We start from the raw sequence: 19,262 nt of genomic DNA on the forward strand, positions 1-19,262 counted from the left end.
TTTCCATTTGTGTGCTATTCTCTTGTGGATTCTCATATGCAGTTTATTGATGACTGTTTCCTAGATGGAAGAAACCCAATTCAGGAGACTGCTTTATTCTCGATTTCATCTTTTCCTGAATGGTGTTTTTGTTCCCCAGCTAACAGCTCTTCCCTACCCTACACAACCGCTTCTGATGATCTGTCATTGCTTCTCTGTTGTTCTGTCTTACTGCTTTGACTGCCTTTGATTTTTGCCTCTACTTTTTGCCCCACTTTACGCATCTGCTGAATGATTTGCATTCTTCACTTACTGGTACTTTGTCTATCAGCAAATGGCTTGATACTGCCATATCCATCTGCTACTTTAGCTTTAGACTACCCAGCACTGTTTATCTGCTCTCCTACCATTCTGTATCATGGCCTTCCAAGTGCTATGCCATCTGCCTGCTTGATCTTGCCCTGTCCAATCTATGCCTGTAATATTTTAAGTAGGTTCATATTGTTTAGCACTTCTGCTACCTATCTCCACTTGTCTTATGCCACTAAGTTGGACTGCTAACTAAGTTTGCTTGACTACTGTCTCCTTTACCTATTTGCTGCACATGGCTGCTCCATTAATTAACCTGAGACATTGCATTCATCTCCTCTGTACTCAGCCTTGCAACTTGCTGATCAGCTCATATTGCCTCCTTTATACTTTTCTGCATCTGGTAAATCACTGGCGTTATTCCTCTGTTGTCTTGTAACCTTGATCAGATTTTATTTCCAAGAAAAATGTTGCCTACATATTGTCCAAACATATCTTAGAAATAGGAAAATGCTTCACTTTTTAACAGTCCAGTACAGTTTACTCCTAAACTGACTTTTCAACTATCACCCATCCTTTCTCCTTTTTTATACAATTCCACATTCTTCCCTTTATTTAGCAATAGATTTTTTTCAAATAGTGTATCATCTTTGCTTCAGTTGACCTTTCACATCATATATTATGTACTTTATTTTCTTGTATACAGGATCTTTCAGTGATTTTCCATATATTAAATTTATTTCCTGGTTTATTTTCCATGTTCCAGGGCTTCATGAGGATGAGTTATTCCTATTAATTTTATCATTTTTAATAAGACTGGAAGAATTTCTTAAAATTTAAAGTAACATCTCCAAAAATAATAAATTTAGTTATAGTTCTTTGTGGTTAGTTTAAAGTAGCTTTCCACCCTGCTCCATTTTTCCTTTGAGAATATCATTTCTCAGCCGCCCCATAATTTATGTAATATCAGTTCTTTAGATATCCTTTTGATGTATTTACCTTTCCCTCCTTTTAGACTATATTTTCTTGTGTGTAGGTAAACTTTAAATTGACATTTTCCCATTATTTGCTAAGTGCTTGACATTTAAAAAGAACTTGAAATACAAAATTATTTGCTTGAAGCTTGATGTCTTATTTACTTATATTTAAATGAGAAACAAGATCAAACAAGAAGTGGAGAAGAATTTTGCGAACAATTTCAAGAGTCTAAGGAGATTGAAAGTGGGGTGTGGGGTGTGTGTGTGTGTGTGTGTAGATTTGAGGTGTTCCTTGTGTGTAGTTGTGAAGTGTACTTTGTGTGTATGTATCCACAACATCATTGTGCTTGAAGTGTGGAAAATTCTGAGTATCCATATTAAATTTTATTTTACTTTTATGAAAAATGAAATGGGAAAGGAAAGGGAAGAAGCTAAAAAGAGAGTGATAAATTTAGGGAGTATAGAAAAAGAGTATGGACATTTTTTTTTTCCTTTTCCTTTAACAATAAAGGTAAAATTAGTATGAGAAAAAAAGCTAGTGTAGGAAAGTCAAGAAAATAAATTCAGTAACTTTTAATTTTTTTATTGTGGCAAAATGCACATGACATAAAACTTACTGTTTCAACTCTTTTAGGTGTACAATTCAGTGGCATCGGTACATACAACCATTACCACTATGTGTTTCCAGAACTTTTATATCGTGCAAAACAGAAACTCTGTACCCATTAAATAGTAATTCCCCAAACCTCTTTCCCCACCTCCCAGGCAAACTCTGTTTTAGTAGCTGTCTCAGAATTTGCATATTCTAGGATTTGCCCCATATAAGTAGAATCATATAATTTTTGTCCTTGTGTGTTTGACTAATTCACTTAACATAGTATTTTCAAGTTTCATCATATAGAAGCATGTATCAGAATTCCCATCCTTTTAAAGAGTAATATTCCATTTATGTATATACTACAATTCATTTATCCATTTCTCTGTTGATAGACAACACTTAAGTTGTTTCCATATTTTGGCTATTATGAATAATACTGCCATTAGCAGTGATGTGCAAGCATCTGTTTTTCTTTCCATTCTTTGGGTATTTACCTCGAAGTAAACTCCATAGCTTTAGTGTCCTCTTGTCTAAGAGGACACTAAAGACCTCAGGGGAACTGTAATATGTTCCCCTAAAAGTAATATGAAAGATGGTTAAGTCCAAGCTAGTGTATTAGGAGCAGAAGAAACTATAAACTTTTAGGAAGACACAGAGGACCAAGTGAGATTTGGAAGACCTTATATTTTAAGAATGAAAGGGAGAATGAAACTGGGCAGATAACTGATATTTGCGGAACAGCAAAATGATTCTGAAGGACATTGAATTAAAAAAATAAACCAACTTAAGGACAGATGATGGCCTTTTTTGAGATGGAATAATGCTCTTTTAAAGAAGTAAGCATTTGGAAGGCAAGTTTTAAATGAAGATAATGGGATTGACATGAGGCAGCTAGGTTATATTTAGAGGAACCAAATACAGGAAGAGGAATTAATTTTAAATTCACTGGTACTCAATTCTGGATACCCAGTTTTCTACCTATAGAGGTTTTGCTAGAAAGATTCCTTTGACCAACCCTCCCGAGATTCTGATTCAACAGGATGGAGATATGGTTTAGGTAATGTGTGTATGCAAGTGTGTGTGTTTAATCCACTGGTAAAATACAATGTGAGTTAAATTGAACTCTATGTCATAGTGTCCTAGAACTTGTAAGAGTTACGAACTGATCCTTGTCTTCAAGGACTTTAAAACTGAAGTAGTTAAATATGCAATAAAAATGATTTAGGAAAGAAGACTTTCAATCCATTATGTGATAATGTTTTCACATGTTAACAATTTTTTGGTGATTATACATACTTTGTCTAGCTTTTTTCAGCCATGGTTTCTCATCTAAGCTATTAAAAGCAAATGATTTGAGGAACTTTCAATTCTCCCAAAAGAGATACATAAACTAGTACTCTTTCATATGCATAGGAGAGAAGTGAATTCATTACTTCCAATAATTCTCTCAGAACCTATTTTAAAAAGGCTTGTCTGTGCTATGTAATCTATTAGGAGTATGTAACACAAAGATAAGGGTATATTCTCAAGGAGCTTACATTACAAAAGAGGGAAAAAGACATTTAACCAAAAAAAAAAGTGTTTCTTATATTTCAAAATTTTGTTATTTTCTTCTGGTCCTTCAGAGAAAATGTTGAAGGCAGAGTAATTTTATATAAGGAAATCCTTTCACTTCTAAGCTTCAGTAATTCAGAAATAAGAATGTCTTCTATAATTAATGCCTCATTACAACTGAAGGATTCTGGTAATAGTCTAATGCCAGTAAAAGTCTCTAATTTTAAAACCTGGAGCATTCAGTAACAATTAGTGATTTCATTGGTAGTTGTTAATAAATAGCATTATCTAAACCCTATGTTATTAATTTTATAGTAAAAGAATAGAGAATGCCCAGAGAAAAATTGATAACTAATGTTCAGGAGGTTGTTCTTGAATGTTATTGCAAACAAAATGGGGTATTCTTCTCTTGGGTATGTAACTATATACCAATATTGAAAATGTTTGGGAATTTAATTTATTCTCACTGCCAACTAAAACTTGCTGGAATTCCTGGTGTTAGAAGATTCAGTCATATTCATTGGTTTTTATTAGGAAGTCAATTAATTAGTCATCTGAGTTAGGAATTTATTGATGGGTACCATCAAGCTTGAGAGCAGTAGGCTTCATTCACATTGCTCACTAATTCACAATGATTGCTTTAAAGGAATCTCTTTAAAGTGCTATACTTAAGTTTTACTAACCTATTTTTTCCTCCCATCTCCTGATGTCCTACTAAAATTATTTATTTTATCAGCATAGCTGAAGGAAGATCAAAGTTCTCATGTCAGGAGAGAAGCACCAAAATAGAAATTATATCTAGATTTAACTTGTTTACTTAAGAAAGTAAATAACTTTAAAAGATGTTGTTTCACTTGTATTTATTCTGGAAAACATTTTTGTGCAAACTAAAGATTACACAGAAATTTTAAGGTAAGGTGTAAGATCTGGGATAAAGAAAAATGTAAATAACGTTTTATTAAACTCATTTTTATTAGTAATAAATATACTTTTCTTTTTCTTGTGATCCTGTTTTTATTTGAAGGAAAGCTAAACTGAAAATAGTTATATAATGTGGGGGTTTTTTTGTGAAAGTTAACTTGAAAAGGCAGTTTCCCTATCACGCCCTTATTAGGACTCAAATCTTTTTTACACTTAATAACAAGAAAATCCCCTAAATTTCCTTAATATCAGGAAATTCTTTGTAGGCAACTACACCTAACAAACAAGTTGTCATTCTTTCCTGAAAACAGGGGGACGTATTCAGGATCTTGCAGAGGAAGATATAGCTTCCTTACATAAACATTTTAGGGAGGTAGTTTTACTCCTTTGATTTTGAATATAGATGGTGACAACAGCAGACACTAATAGTCTCTACATCCCCTAATGTCTTTCTCTTCTCTTTGCTGTCCCACCTTCAAATATTTCAATGTTGCTAGCAAAAATTAATGCATTACACCTTTGGCACAGAGATCCAGTGGAGTGAGAAAGATCATTGAGAGAAGTTCATTGCCTCATCTATGGCAACTATTTGATACAAAGATCCCTTGTGTATATTTAATAATATTTAATTTCATGGATATCAAAATTAGTACTTGAGTAGTTCACTAGTTAGATATTTGAAAGTTTACAAAATACAAGCCATCCCAAACATGTTGTGTTTATCTCTGAACACATTTTAGATTTCTTAGAATATTTCATCTTTATGAAGAAATAGAGATTATGTTCTATTCATGTCAGCAGTATTAAAACATCTTAGATGTTCAGGAATCAATATTTCTTTGGTTTGTCCCTAGCCATACTATAGTAGTAAATATGCATTTACTTTGGAGTTTAAGGTAATAATCCCAATGTAGATATCTTAAGCAAATATTCTGAAAGAAAAAAATCTCTCAGAAGTTAAATTTATTTTTTCTCATTCTCAACCCAATGCCTTCTGGCCAAAATTAAGATTGATCTTGTGAGGAGGTAAAGATAAAATGCCTTTTAGGATATCTTCTCATTATGGTTAGCTACTAAAAATAAAACTTAAGGGGCCCCTGGTTGCTCAGTCAGTTAGCGTCTGCCTTCAGCTCAAGTCATGATCCCAGGGTCTCTAGCCTCACATCAGGTTCTTTGCTCAGTGGGAAGCCTGCTTCTCCCTCTCTGCCTACAACTCCCCTTGCTTGCTCTATTTCTCTGTGTCAAATAAATAAGTAAAATCATTAAAAATATAAATTAAAGTAAAAAATAAAACTTAAGACCATCTGCAGAGAGCTCCTATTTTATTAACGAGAAAATTTGTCTTCAAATTTCCATAACTCCCAGTTAGTGTTAGAATATTAGGAACACAATATAACATAGTATTTTGCATGTGGTGAATATTCAATAAGAGCATTAAATGGTGACCTTTTTATTGTGACACAATATTTAAAGTATTAAAGATGAGATTAAAGATAAGAAAAGTATATGGTCATTTATGAAAAAGAAAAGGTGGAGATTTTCAAGTATTTATCTTGGCTATTATTAATAACATTAAAAGAAACAATACCTGTTTTTTCCTGAGTATAGATTTCTGATTATCCTGTTTTTTCCAAAAAAAGAATTTGGAAACATAGGAAGCAAAATGAAGTAAATAAAAATCATGAATAATCTTGGCACCTAATTATTGCCTAGGACAAAGTGATTAGTCTTCACACTAGGTACCCATCATAGATACAGGTTTATATCTTGGGTTTCTTAATAACATCATCCCAACTGTGTTACCATATCTACTAAAATTTACAGTTACTGTGTGCCAAACATTGTGATAAGCACTTTATATACTTTATATAATATCTTATTTAATCATAACAAAGCTACATGAGTACCACTTAATAAAATTAGTTTTAGAAAGATTAAATCATGAAATAACCTGGATCCCAAAGCTAGTAGAAGGTAACAGAATTTGGATTTCAACTAGGTAGGTGGTCTTGACTGCACAACCCTTGCTTTTTAACCACTCTCCTTTTTATATAAATTAAGCTTTTTTCCATTAATAACATTTCTACCAAAAAGGGGAGGATTGTCAATCACTACAGAGTGTAAACAAGTTATGATTAATTTAAGTTCCCTATCTTAACCATTTAGGCTTTTTCTTATTTCCTATCATAGACATTCTTTTTATATAAATTGTCAAACTTTTCTCTTTTCTCAAACTCCATTCACATAATAATACTCAATTATTTCCTTACTTACCCTCTTACAGCAGAGGTCAAGCCCAAAAACAAAGGCATGCAGTTAATAAAGTACAAACATACTATTTTCTAACAAGCTAGTTATGCCCTTTGAGAAGTTTTCTTTTTTTCCGTAGCCGATGCACAATAGTTTATTTTCTAACTACTCTTTCTTTATGGAATGTTCATGTTAAATACTTTATGTACAGAAAATTATGGAACCTTAATATTCTAGAATTAATTGTCCATTCATAGCTATAAATCTTGCAAAAATTTATGATTAGGACTTTGAAAATACATAGCTACTGTAGTAGTTACTTTAAAAAAAAGAACAAATACTTCTATTTATACAATTTTTTTTCCTTGGCAAACTCATTTTTCTTAATGGGCATTCCAAAAGAAAGAATATTCTAGCGTACAATTAATGTGAATTACCATTTGATTACCTACGTGCTTAAGGCATTTCATACACTTTTTCAGGTAGGTAGAGCATAATTCCCCTCCATTGTTCAAAACAGCTTTTTTTTTTTTTTTAACTTGCTGCTAACATGCAAATCACTTCATGCCCCAAGTTTTTTAGTAAGTGAATTGTTTAAGACCTGGCTTGAATTTTTCCACAGAAACTTTTATTTATATAAGTGAGTCTCAACCTGGGGATTTTTTTGGACCCTGAGAAACATTTGGCAAAGCCTAGTGACATTTTGGTTGTCAGAACTGAAGGGATACTACTGACATTAGATGAATAGAGGCCAGGGATGCTGGTAAACATCCTGCAATGCACTAAACATTGCTTACAACAGAGAATTTTCTGGCCCAAATTATAATAGTGCAGAAATTGAGAAATCCTCATTTACGTAGTATTATTGAGTACTTACTTACTGCCAGGCACAGTGTTTGGGGCTGGGGACACATGGATAGAAAGTTATGATCATAGCACTCAGGGAAGTTACATTATGGATAGGAAATGGAAAGAATTTGGTAAATAAACTGTAACATGATCATCAGTATAGTAATGGTGTGTATGTAATATATTAGGACCAGAATAAAGTCCACCTGGGGAGTTAGGGAAATTTTCAAAGAAGTGATATTGGAACTGTTATTATTGTTGTTCTTATTATTATTATTTACCTTTTACTTTAAGTTTACAAAAAGCACACAAATAGCATAGTTACAACTTAGTGGATTTTCAAAAAATGAACATACATGTGTGATCAGCATGCAGATCAAGAAACCAGATTATCAGCATCCCAGATTATGCCCCCTTTGTGTCCCTTTCAGTAATAGCCCAACCCTCAAAAGTCTTACAGTTTTGACTTTCAGCATCATTGATTACTTTTGTTTTTAGTAAACTTTATACAAATGAATCTTACACTGTGTAATCTGTTGTGTCTGGATTCTTTTGCTCAACATTATGTTTCTAAAATTGATTTGTTGCATGTAGTTCTTTGTTCATTATCACTGCACACAGTAATCCATTGTATGAATGTGCCAATATGTATTAAAGAAACAATTGCTGAAATCCTAAGTCTGCCGATAGATCAGTTTGGCTGCAAAACAGGTTTTGAAGGGAAACTGGCAAGAGAGAGCCTGGAGGTAGGTAAGGCCAAATGATGGACACTCCATGTCATATAAAAGGCGTTTGGGTTTTTTCTAGTAAAAAATAAAGACTTTTTTGAAAGATGTTAAATAGCAACGAATGTAATGAGACCATTTTGGCAGCAAAATAGAGGATGGGTTGAATGGGAATAAACTTGGCTCTTAACATTAATCAGGAGGCTATTGAAATATTCAAACAAAAGATGCTGAGTACCTATTGGCAGACAAAGGCAGAAAGAAACATGACTTTCTGAGGCTAAAATTAAGTGCACTTTTTGACTAACTGGGTATGAAATTTGCATGGTATAGTTTTCTAAGCCAACCTTCAAAAGCCTATGTGTGTTACTGAAATACAAAATGTATACAGTAAAGAAAAATAGTAGAATTCAGTGTTAGCAATTAAAACTGAATTCAAAATAATATCCAAATTTATACTGTTTGAAATTGTAGAAAAACATATATCATTAGTTGAAAATTAATAAACTGATGAAAATCTTCATGGAGAGTCTGTAAGAATATTGGCTACAGTGTAGCACAAGTCTAGACTAATGATACTGGCTTTTTATTTGTTTTCATTTTAATTTGAAATTTGTGACTTTTTTGTTTCATATATTCACTTTATCTTTCACTAAATTAGTCATGAGTACAGTGGGTTTTATTTTTTTTTTTAACTCATTTACTCATTTAGTCATGAGTAAAGTGGTTTTTGGCTCAAGAAATAAAATGAGACAAGAAGTGTGTGTGTTGGTGTATACACCGAAAAGCAGGAATTGAGAGAGGGAAGAAAGAAAGGAGTTAAAATATTGTATCCATATGAATAAGAAAGAAACTGTCTGAGGTAGAGTTAACAGAGTTCCCAATTGTTATTGCTAGGTCGGAAGATGACTGCATTTTACTTTTGTTTATGCATGTATCCCTAGGAGAATAAACACAGTGAGTCAGAAAGTTCCCCATAGTCACCAAGCAACAGCATCACTTCGGAGATGTACTTATTGCTGAGACAGTGGTTAAGAGAGTTGGCTCTTTGTGACCCAGAAAATGAGTGCAATTAGCTTTTGATAACAGAGCACTCAGTGTTTATGAAGATGAACATCTCTAACGTGATTTTTTTTAAGTTATAAACCCTTTATAGATATGATTATTCACCTAGAAAGCCCAAAAGAATCCATTGAAAAAGTATTAGAATCAAGAAGAGTTCAACATGGTGGCTAAATAAAGAATAATTTACCTTATAAAAATCTATATACCTATATTACTTCAGTTAGAAACAACCATTAGAAAAAGTAACAGTGGGGCGCCTGGGTGGCTCAGTGGGTTAAGCCGCTGCCTTCGGCTCAGGTCATGATCTCAGGGTCCTGGGATCGAGCCCCACATCGGGCTCTCTGCTCAACGGGGAGCCTGCTTCCTCCTCTCTCTCTCTGCCTGCCTCTCTGCCTCTTTGTGATCTCTCTCTGTCAAATAAATAAATAAAATCTTTAAAAAAAAAAAAAAGTAACAGTAGGGAGCACTCCTGGGTTGCTCAGTTGCTTAAGGATGTGACTCTTGATTTCAGCTCCAGTCATGATCTCAGGATGATGAGATTGGGTCCAGTGTCAGGCTCTACGCTGTGTGTGGAGCCTGCTTAAGATTCTCTCTCTCCCTCTTCGTCTGTCCCTCTCCCTCTCAAACACCAGCTTCTGTGCTCTCTCTCTAAAAAAAGTAACACAAAAAGATCTTATTTGTGGAGCACCTGAGTGGCTCATTCATTAACCGTCTGCCTTTGGCTCAGGTCGTGATTCCTGAGTTGTGGGATCAAGCCCCACTGTGAGGCTCCCTGCTCAGTGGGGAGCCTGCTTCTCCCTCTGCCCCTCCCCCTGCTTGTGCGCAGGCACTCTCTCTGTCTCTCTCTCTCCCCCTCTGTTAAAATAAATAAATAAAATCTTTTTTTTAATATCTCATTTGCAGTAGCAGAAAAAAGTAAATTTTATAATACCCAAGAATAAACTAAAGAAATTTGCCAGACCTGAATAAAGAAAACTTTATTAAAAGACACAAAATACCGCTTTAATGATTAGGAAATTATGCTGTATTCTTAAATGCAAACATTTTTGTGAAACCGTCAATTTACCTTAACTTGATTGATGAATGTGATAAAACAAAATTTTAAAAGAACAAATTATGGAAACATTTAGTGATTTCTTTAAGTAAAACAATGAGAGGGCCTTAATCAGGTGTAAAAACATAATATAAAGCACAGTAATTAAAATACTTGGTCAGAGATAAAGTCAGAGATAAATGACACCAAATGATATTTCATTAACATAACTATGTATAAAATTGGAATTTAACATATTATAAATGTGACATTTTAAGAAATTAAAGGAAGGAAGGGTCAGTCAATAAAAGATGTTGAGAAAATTGGCTATCCATTTTGGTGGAGATTGATCGTGCAACTTAAAATTAAACTACGAATGAGTATAGATTTAAACATTAAAAACTATGTTTATGATTTTAAAATTAAGTTATTTTAATGATCTTTAGGTAAGAGAAACCTTTTTAAGTGAGACATAAAAAAGAAAATATAAAAATATTGATAGATAGTCCTATCATTAAGCATTGGAAACCTCTTACTGGAAATGCCAATTAAGCAAAAATTGTTACAAATGTTAAATGTTAAAAGGTAATATTTGCAAGAGATTCAACTGCCAAAGTTTTAATATTTTTAATTTGTAGAAATTTCTTAATAATTCAACAGGAAGAACATGGACACCAATATAGAATACTAGGCAAAAGATATAATCAGACAGTTTGCAGTGGGCAAGAAGCAAATTGCTTTTAACTATGTGCTCTATAATTGGTAAGAAATGTACAATTCAGAAATATTGTATTGCTTTGTACAAATCAGTAAAATAGCTATTTAAAACAGAGATTGTCTGGTAGTGGCAAGGTTTGGGTGAAAAGACCATTGTTCAGAGTATAAACTGGTACCATTTTTCTGTAGGGCAATCTGCAATTTATTGAAAATTTCAGTGTAATGTTATTAAAGACATTAATTTAATAGGGAATAAAACCGTTTACGAAGAGGGTACAGCCTGGAATAATTATTGTTCTAGTACTTTGGAAAACCTTCCCACTGTAGAAAAACTTGATCCACTTTAAGAGCAAATAACCTGTGAGGCATGCCATTGTAAAAGGACATGTAAAAGGACATATACACTGTCTTTAGATTTACTTTCCCTCCCAAAATACCATGAGTTGGAGGTCAAAGTAGTAGGGAACAGGAGCCAGAACTATAGGAAACCAGGACTTTGGACACAGAGGAGATACCCTGATGGCTGTAGCTGCACTATTGGTGAGATATTTAAGCTTGGACAAACAGCAATATGTGAAATTCAGCCTGGGATTCTCTAAGTCTGTGAGACCGCTGTGGGAGGCTGAAGTGGAACCAGTCAGTGCTTAAAGGTACCGTCTTGTTAAAGGTAGAAGCAGAAATAAATTTTCACCAAATGAAATTATTTTCCCTAGTTTAAGTAAACTCTACCCCAACAGATTAAAATCAAGTAATAATATTAGCAAAACCATTAATCAATAGGGGGACTGAAAAATGACAACTAGTAGGGCTGTCAAATACAAAATATAGCAAAGCCCAGAAATGGGTGACCATTATCATTATTTTTCGTACCAGGGAACTTTCGTTTAGGACTAATGCTAAACCAGACAGGATGCAGGCACAAGAGAAGTTTATCAAATTGTGCCTGACAAGCCAGGATGTATGCTTAAGCTACTTGTGGTGCAGTCTTCCAAACAACAAAGACATTCAAAGGTGAAAACATTGCAAGAGACCATTATTTTTGAATGAGCAATTTGGGAGAAAATAGGACTCCTAGAAATGAGAAAATATAAACTAAAATTTTTAAATCTGTAAACAGAGGAAACAGCAGATTAGACCAGCAGAAGAATTAGCATACCAAAACATAGTTCTGAGAAAATCACTTTATATTAGAATAATTACATAGATAGATGATTTTATATAAGTGCGGGAGAGACAGACATAAGGTATAAAGAAAGAAATGAGAAGGTCCACACTATATTACATCAAAGCTGCAAAAGAAGAGAATAGAGGAAAGGCAATGATTACAGAGGGGATGGCTGTAAATTTACCAGACTGCTGAAAAAACAGGAAACCATCTGTCCTGGAGGTATAGTATAAATTGAGAAGGATAAATAAAATAAATTGATGCCTGAATACATTAAAGTGAAACTTCACTTCAAAACCGAAATAAAAGAGATGCTTAAAGCCAGAGAAAAAGGATAGATCACTTACAAAGGAATGACAGTAGACTTTTAAACAACATTGGAATAAAACAGATAGGAAAAGAATATCTTCTAAATATTGAAAAATTTATATCAAATAATTTTGTACAGGTTTTCATTTCGTGTTGTAAATATGTGAAGTGTCTACTTTGAGATTCGTAATGTAATACAAAAATTTGTTCTAAAATTTTGGATAGAAACTGATCATATTTACTAGGAAAACAATATATCAAATCATAGGATGCCATGTACCTATTCAATTTGTGATTTTATATTAAAAGTTCTAAAGTGTTTTCTTTTTTTTTCTTTCTTTCTTTTTTTTTTTTTAAAGTGTTTTCTTGATGAAGATAGCGTATTTCAAAACTGAATTAAATAAGCATTGTTTTATTTTCTCTTCCTCATGCATTCAGTATTGTCATTTTTTTCTACTCCATGCCTTTTCACTTCTATGTTTTAGGGAACAACTTTTTAAAATCTTGTTTATCACAGGAGCAGTGAGTGTCTCACTTGATTAAGTGTCAGACTCTTGATTTCAGCTCAGGTCTTGATCTTACAGTTGTGAGTTTGGGTCTCATGTTTGGCTCCACACTCGGCTTGGAACCTACTTAAATTTAAAAAATAAATAAAAAATAAATGAAGTAAAAAAATCTTTTATTACATAATAAAAATAGTATTCTTTTTTTTTTTTTTAAGATTTTATTTATTTATTTGACAGAGAGACATCACAAGTAGGCAGAGAGGCAGGCAGAGAGAGAGAGAGGAGGAAGCAGGCTCCCTGCTGAGCAGAGAGCCCGATGCGGGACTCGATCCCAGGACCCTGAGATCATGACCTGAGCCAAAGGCAGCGGCTTAACCCACTGAGCCACCCAGGCGCCCTAAAAATAGTATTCTTAATATAAGATAATATAATAAAAGTTTTGCTCCTCCCACATAATAATTTTGCCTCTAGCATAATAATTTTATAATTCCATTTAATTAAAAAACTGGAAAATCTTGAAACCAACCTGTACAGTGATCTTAATATGTTAGGACTGAAAACAATAGCCAAAACATGGAAAGAGCCCAGATGTCCATTAACTGATGAGTGGATAAAGAAGATGTGGTGTATCTATACAATGGAATATTACTCAGCAATCAAAATCAATGAAATTTAAAAAAAAAAAAAGGTGAAATTTTGCCATTTGCAATGAAGTGGAAGCAACCAGAGTGTATTACACTAAGCAAAAAGACAGAAAGACAAATACCATCTGATTTCAGTCATATGTAGAATTAGAGAAATAAAACCGATGAATAGGGAAAGGGAAAGAAAAATAATATAAGGATAGAGTGGGAGGCAAAGCATAAGAGCTCAAATATAGGGAATAAATTGAAGGCTACTGGAGGGGAGATGGGTGGTAGGATGGGGCAATTGGGTGTGGGCATTAAGGATGGCACTTGATATAATGAATACTGGATGTTATATGCAACTGCTGAATCACTAAATTCTATCACTAAAACTAATACTACACTGTATGTGAACTAATTCAAATTTAAATAAGGTCTTGAAAGAAAAAAATGTCAGGATTGAAAACTCACTCATTTTTGAGTCTTAGGTTACAAGTTATCTGTTGTTTAACAAAAGCAGTGTCCTTTTATCTTTAAAGATTTATGCCTAAATATGTCATATTAGACTCAAAACATTATAATGGCTCATATTGCTCTGAGGTAGCACTTAAGTAATTCCAAGCTTGCTTCTCAGTTTGGTAATGACCCTTATCATTTGTCCCCTGCTTTAATAATCTTAACCACTTTTCACAGACTAATGTTTTGATTTCTTTTACTACTTTACTTAGTTTCCTGACCTACCTCTCTGAATTACACAAGAACAACTCAGATTTAATCTCCATTTTTATAACTAACTTTTAGACCTACATTTGCCCTGATTGATTTAGGCAAGATTTATTTTGAGCTGAGGGAAATGAGTACTATGTCATAATTTTATTCTTTTTTTCTGATTCCTTCCAAGTTTAAACAATTAATGTTCCTTTGATATCTTCTGGTCATTGCTGCTGATCAGAGACAGCTCAGGAAGGTCAAGGAGTAAAATATTCCTTACATTGACCCATCATTTTATAATATAAAAAAACTTTAAAAAGATAGAGAATTTGATGAAGTGGTAGTATCTGGAAATTATTCAGAGAAAATTAAAAAATTTAAAAATTTAAAAAATTAATTAAAAATTAATTAAATTTAATTAAATTTAATTTAAAAATAATTAAATTAATTTTAAAAATCATAGCTTCTGGGCAATTTGCATTAAGGAAAAAAAACAAACCAACTGGGAAACCAGGATATGACAGAATCTAGTCTTGCCATTCCCCATATCTCCACCTATTTCTTTGTTTTCTGTACTTTCCCTAGAGGCAAATTCTGATAGGTATAAAAGTCTATCCTTCCTATTGTGGTTCTGAGAAAAATGAGTTTCCATCTGCCCCACTTAATGTTGCTTCATTGGGTGTCCTCTGCCCTTGGGTACTTAATTTTTTTATGTGAAGAGAGGGCCCGAGTTAACATGTTCATAATTATCTTAATATAAAATAATATTGCTTGGTTACCAAATTTTTCAGGTTTGTTTTAAAAACCTAAATTAAAAAATAAACAGAACCTGATTTTTTTAATATCCTTTGTTGGTTGATTCTTGTGAATTTAGGGGTACAATTTCTAGAGCATATCATTGGGCTAAAATGGGCACCAAGGTAACATTGAAAGAGGAAAGGTTATAAATGAAAAACCTCATGGCTGTGTGTGTATGTTGGTATATATCTTAATAAGCATAATCATTTCTACCCATTCTGACTAGATGACGGGATTTGTTTAATGCCAGTAGATACAACCAACTTCCTCTCATTCCTAACGTCTGCCCTAATAAAGTCAACTGTTCAGTTTCCCATAGACCAGACTTGGAGAATTCAGTCCCAACCCTATGAAATGTGTGCATTAGCCTCATTTTATGCAGTGTAATTTTTTTTCTTCAGTGATGAACTCTATTTTGACTTTTCTTAAATCTCAGTCTTTAGGCAACATAGGCTTCATTTGGATAGCTAAGTACCTTATTTTAAGTACTATAATATAAATGTTCTGAAAGAGTTGGCAATCCTCAAAGTTTAAATTACAGATCCTGATTTGGAGATATTAACCCCAAATTCCACACCAAAAAAAAAAAAAAAAAAAAAGTGTGTGTATGTACGTGTGTATGTGCACAAGTCTATAAAAATAATGATTCCTTGGAAGAACCTCATAGAATAAAATAGTTCTTTTATACATGTTTTTCAAATTAGAGTATATGTGAAAACTGTTACTTAATTTTCTAAGATTTTTTATATTTATGATTTTATTTTTACATTTCTGTGGTTATACCTTTTTCAGGGGCAAAGGATAGCTGCACTTCTTTTTAGAAAAGTGTTTAAAAATTAGGCCTCTGGTTATTTTTAAGTTTCTTATTAAGAGATTTTTCTTTCAATAAAATAAAGGTAAAGAATTCCTTCATCTAATATATGGCAATTTTATTTAATAAATAATATCTTCTTCCTTTTTTATTTCTTCCAGGTTGTAACTCAACTGAATTTTTTAAATTCATTCTTGTATATGTGGAGGCTCTTAAAAACTAAATTTTTCTACTATGAAGTATAATAATAGCTGATGGAAAATGAGTATGTTAAGACCCCTGTGTTTAATATGAAAAAAGGACTGTTAACTTGAATTGAGTGGAGCATTGCCTCTTTATGTTACCTTATTTTTCACTACCTGAGTCTTATTCCCATCCTAACAGCTGTTGTTTTTATAGCTTTAATTTTTAGTGTATGAATGTTAGGGAAATATAAAAATTAATATAAAGTTATGGACACATTTTTTTCATCTTTGCTTAGGTACATAATCACATTGCTGTTTTCTTTCAAGATTTTGTTTATTTATTTAAGAGAGTCAGGGGAGGGGAGCAGAGAGAAAGGGACAAGCAGACAATGTGCTGAACACAGAGTTCAAGGTGGGGCTTGATCCCACAACCCTGAGATTGTATCCTGAGCTGAAATCAAGAGCCAGACACTTAGCTGATTGTGACACCCAGATAGATACCCCTGCATTGTTCTTTTCTGTTGGACTGAGACAAAAGCATAAATCAAGAGGTACTATTAGCTCTTTTTCATTCAAAAGATATTTTCTATCTTCTCACATTCTTTTCCCAGTTTCCTTCAGAGGTATGGTAATGTTCAAGGCTATCTTCCTGGTAGTCAGTGTCTTCAAAACTGCTACTATTGATAATTCTTCACTAAGTTTTTAAGATAGTTGCTGGCATGTTGCATTTTTCAGACATCTTCTGGTAATCCATACACTTTCAAAATCAGAGGAGATATACTCCTTTGATAGCTTCTATTCTGCACTCTTTCTTATAGAACTATTAAGTTTTCACCATTGCTTTGGTGATAACAATTTCTACAACATAGGTAACTTTAGATTTATGTTTTATTATAAATAATAGTACCTAACGTTTCTTAAGTATTTGATATGTATTGGAATAATACTAAGTATTTTATATGTTTTATTGCATTTAAGCAGAAGGAAAAAAGATCATTCCTGTGTCCAAAGGGTGCAATGGCTTATAAACTGAAAGCATATAATAATAGATTAATGGATTAAGTTCAGATCAGAGTCTATAGGTCTGAGATCCTTTCTGGAGTTTTCTGTTGATTTACCCTGTGGCATTGAATTAGTCATAGAACTTATAAAAAGAGAAGTAATAAAACTCCTCTGTATTATGTAATGCAGGAATATGTTAACAATTTAAATAGAAGATATCAGTAGGTGTTTTATAAGAAAGGCACCATAAATAAAAACTTATAATTATTGAATTATGTAGTTAAAAAAATATTACTCGTGTTTAGCTCTTCAGTGTAGTAAGAGAAATAAGAGCCTTTGTCAGAGCATTCTAAACTTAATCTAGTATATCAGTTATCATACCAGCGTTATATTGTGATATCCTTTCAATTAGCTAAAAATGTTTTATAGTTTTAACACTTTAGTTTTGTAAGAAGAGTAACAAATATCATTAACCTTTTTTTATGAACTGAAAAGTGAGAGATGAATTCCCAGAGGCAGAAAAACACAAGCTGATATTCATTTAATATGTGAGCAATGAAGGAGTCTTAGGTTATAGATGGTAAGTAAAAAGCCTGATTATAAACTGAGTTTTAGAATTAGGTAAGGTTCAGTGGGGTAGAGTCCGGAGCCCTTGACCAAGAAGGAACTCTTGAGATACATTTGGTGCAAAGTGGTAGTTTATGAAAGCATGGGGACAGAACCCATGGTCAGAAAGAGCTGCCCTGAACTTGTGAGGGGTCGCAGGTTATGTAAGATGGGGTTGAGAGAGGTAAGGAAAAAGGGAGATTTCAAAAGAACTTTCATATGCTAAAGAGGACCTACAACATACTGGATACCAGATGCCTTGCCATTGTCAAGGCCCTTTCCCCTTCTTAGCAAGTTATTAACATTAAGATAGTTGGGAGATCCCTAAAGAATGTCACATACTTCCCACCCAAGGAGTGGGGGTGGGGGCAAGTTGCAGGGTGTCAACCTTTAGCTTTGTCCTCAGCCAGCCTTCTGTTCCCTCATCATTAGTAGCTTTATGATCAATCTTTAGATGAGCAAAACTGTAGAGCAACTTGTTTAATTCAAGCTACAGCATGCCATAAGCTCTAAATACTTAAGTGTATACATTTTTCTCTCATCTTTACTAATGGAACTTAGTTAAATTTATCTCAGAACAACAGAAATATTGGATTTCTTTCTTTTTAGGAAGGACTTACTCATTTTCTCCTTTCCCAGTTGGCTTCTAATTTTAAAACTGAGGGTGGTATAAGATGACAAAATACAACACTTTATAATGATAATTAAAATAGAAAGGAGCCATTTCTGCTTTTTTCCTCTCTCAGCAGGTCTTCCACTCATCTTACTTCCTTTACTTTACCTATTTCTTATTCCCCTCACTTTATCACATGTGCCTATTTTGGTGAGAATCGTTTTGCAGAATGAGAACTTTAAACGTAATAATTACATGTGCTTAATGTAGATACTATATAAAGAGGCCACAGTGAGAATTATTACATTTTAGGGCAAAAGAGCAAAGTTTTAGGCTTTTGAAAATCAGCTGGCAGTGAGCCATTTGCAAGTACTACATATAAGCCTAAAGTAGGAGCTTTTATTCTCAATTAGTATGTTTAAGCACAGTTAGTTATGTTGTTATATGAATACTAAAATTCGCATTGGTTTAGGTATACCAAGTACTTATGTGTCATCATTAGTAAAGTAGAAATTCAAAGTATAGATTTTTTTTTTTAAGGCAGCTGTTATTTCTCTGTTTATATTATACACTACTAACTACATTGAAAAAAAATTTCTAAAAACTCTGGATTAGTGGGAATAGAGACTGGGTAATGTTCTCATCAGCTGACTAACCAGACAGTCCCCTTTTAGTATAATTTCAAATTGTATCATCTTTCAACTTCATCTTTCTTCAGATTTGAGAAATGGGGTATTTTCCTGTATCTATAGATCTCTTCTGAGGAGCATAAATGAGTAAGATTTTTTCCTAAATAGATTAAAAGACATATGAAGGAGTGCTTGGTTAAGTGCCTGCCTTTGGCTCAGTTCATGATCCCAGGGTCCTGGATTTGAGCCCCACATCAGGCTCCCTGCTCAGCAGGGAGTCTGCTTCTCCTCCCCCCCCCCACCCCCATGGTATCTCTCTCTTTC

General features: G+C 33.3%; 1 protein-coding gene across 13 annotated transcripts in view; it reads left to right on the plus strand.

Annotated features, from left to right (window-relative positions):
• The window catches only part of GPHN (gephyrin), a 641,293-nt gene that overhangs the window by 323,426 nt on the left and 298,605 nt on the right, over nucleotides 1-19,262 (plus strand). The gene's annotated exons all lie outside the window — the stretch shown is intronic.

This window comes from Mustela erminea, chromosome 5 (assembly GCF_009829155.1).
Source record: "Mustela erminea isolate mMusErm1 chromosome 5, mMusErm1.Pri, whole genome shotgun sequence".
In the NCBI taxonomy this organism is placed as follows: domain Eukaryota; kingdom Metazoa; phylum Chordata; class Mammalia; order Carnivora; family Mustelidae; genus Mustela; species Mustela erminea.